Genomic DNA, 1,832 nt, shown 5'->3' with positions numbered 1-1,832 from the left:
AGAGAACTAAAAAAAGAAACAGAAATAGAAAGAACAAAGAACCACTTTAACTAAAAGCAACATTTTCAAATGTTTTTTAAAACAATGTACCGAGCTTGACTGCCTAATAAAAAGTGGAAGTGAGTTTCATAATTTAGAAGCATAAAAACAAAAAGCAGCCTCTCCACTCTATCTGCATTTCACATGTGGTATTTGCAGTAGGCCAGTATGTGCAGATCTCAGGTCACGTATAGGAACAAAGGAAGATAGACATTCAGTAAGGTACAGACGTGCTAGGTCGCTTAAAGCTTTAAAAACAAGTAAAAGAACTTTCAAATTTATCCTAGATAATACAGGTGACCAGTGAAGTTTTTTCAAAACAGGAATGATATTCTCTTTCTTGTATTTGTTAGGATCTGTGCTACTGCATTTCGAACAAGTAGTAAGGGATTTATTGTTTTCTTGGGAAGCCCACAAAAAAGAGCCTTATAATCATATCCACATCAATGTGAGCAATGGAGAAGTCAAATTAACGTGTCTAAATATCATCTAGTTCTATCCCAGGGAAGAGGGCTGTTGCCTACACAGACGACAAGACACAAAACGCTCAACCGTGCAAAACACGCATAAGGACATCAGTCAGGAGGAACAAGAGAAAGTGTTTTTTCTTCTTCACCATGGTCATGTAGTTTCACTCCAAGCACTGTCATATGAAATAACTGTGGAAACGACCTCCCCAACATTTTGGGTTGTTTCATTTTGCTTCAATGAATTTTAACCTTTTCTTTTAGACATTAAGAGGAAGGACACATTCACCCTTGGTAGAGATTCAGTTGTTCTACGAGATGTCAAGGTGAGAATTAACCACTTCAGGCATAAGTCAATCCACATGACCGGAAATGGGGCAATGAACAGGATATGGGGATTTTGCTAGTTATAAAGTACAATAATCATCATTACATGATCTAAGACTACTGAAGTATAAGCTGTGTCCCTGACTGATTAATTAGCAAATTCATCTTCGTAGAGTGGAGCTACACTGAATATGGAGTGAGATCATGTAGGGAATGTTGGACTTGTAATAACTAATTGAAGGATAATAATAATCAACGAAAGTGCTTAAAAGTATCAACAAATGCCTTCAAAGTACTTGACACGTACTTTGCTTTCAAAAGTGAAACATAATTAATGCTTACGTAAGATTTCTCTTGACTTCTCAGGAGTATACTAACTCCAAGGACAAGTAACATCACAAACCATTATTTAAGTGCTGATGTTGGAGCTGCAATACTACTACCAAGACAAAAAATGATACAGGTAACACTGCTTTCAGAATTCTAAGAATTGCTAAAATAGTATGTTAACAGACCATTCAGAGTCTCATAGAGAAAATAAGTTGAGAATATGACAAGTTCCTACCATCTCAAACACTGCCAATCTAGAACAAAAAGAAAGTACTTGAACGCCTGCAGTAATCGAACACAAACCAGAACATATCAGTGCATGACAATGAAATGTAGTCACAAAATGATTCTACCCTTTCAAGTCCCAAAAAAGACCGAGGAACTTACCGGAGGCGATACCTGGATTTCAAACAGAGTACAATGTAGCCACTGTAGGGGAGAAGATCACAGAGAGCTCTTCTCAGATTGCTCAGAGTCAGCCCCAGCACCCTGTCCTGACTGAAGCAGACAAAGTGGTCAAACAGGCAGGTAGAAATGAGTAAGGAACAGAGAGTATGGTTATTCTTGCATTGTTTTGTTCGTCTGTCAAAGAAAAGAGTGCTTCTGACTTTTGTCAATGTTCATCTTTATTTTAGGAGAAGAACAAACGGTGGTATCACACTTTGCTCA

The sequence above is a fragment of the Lepisosteus oculatus genome, unplaced genomic scaffold (genome assembly GCF_040954835.1).
Source record: "Lepisosteus oculatus isolate fLepOcu1 unplaced genomic scaffold, fLepOcu1.hap2 HAP2_SCAFFOLD_57, whole genome shotgun sequence".
In the NCBI taxonomy this organism is placed as follows: domain Eukaryota; kingdom Metazoa; phylum Chordata; class Actinopteri; order Semionotiformes; family Lepisosteidae; genus Lepisosteus; species Lepisosteus oculatus.
Note: the sequence above shows the minus strand (reverse complement) of the source record.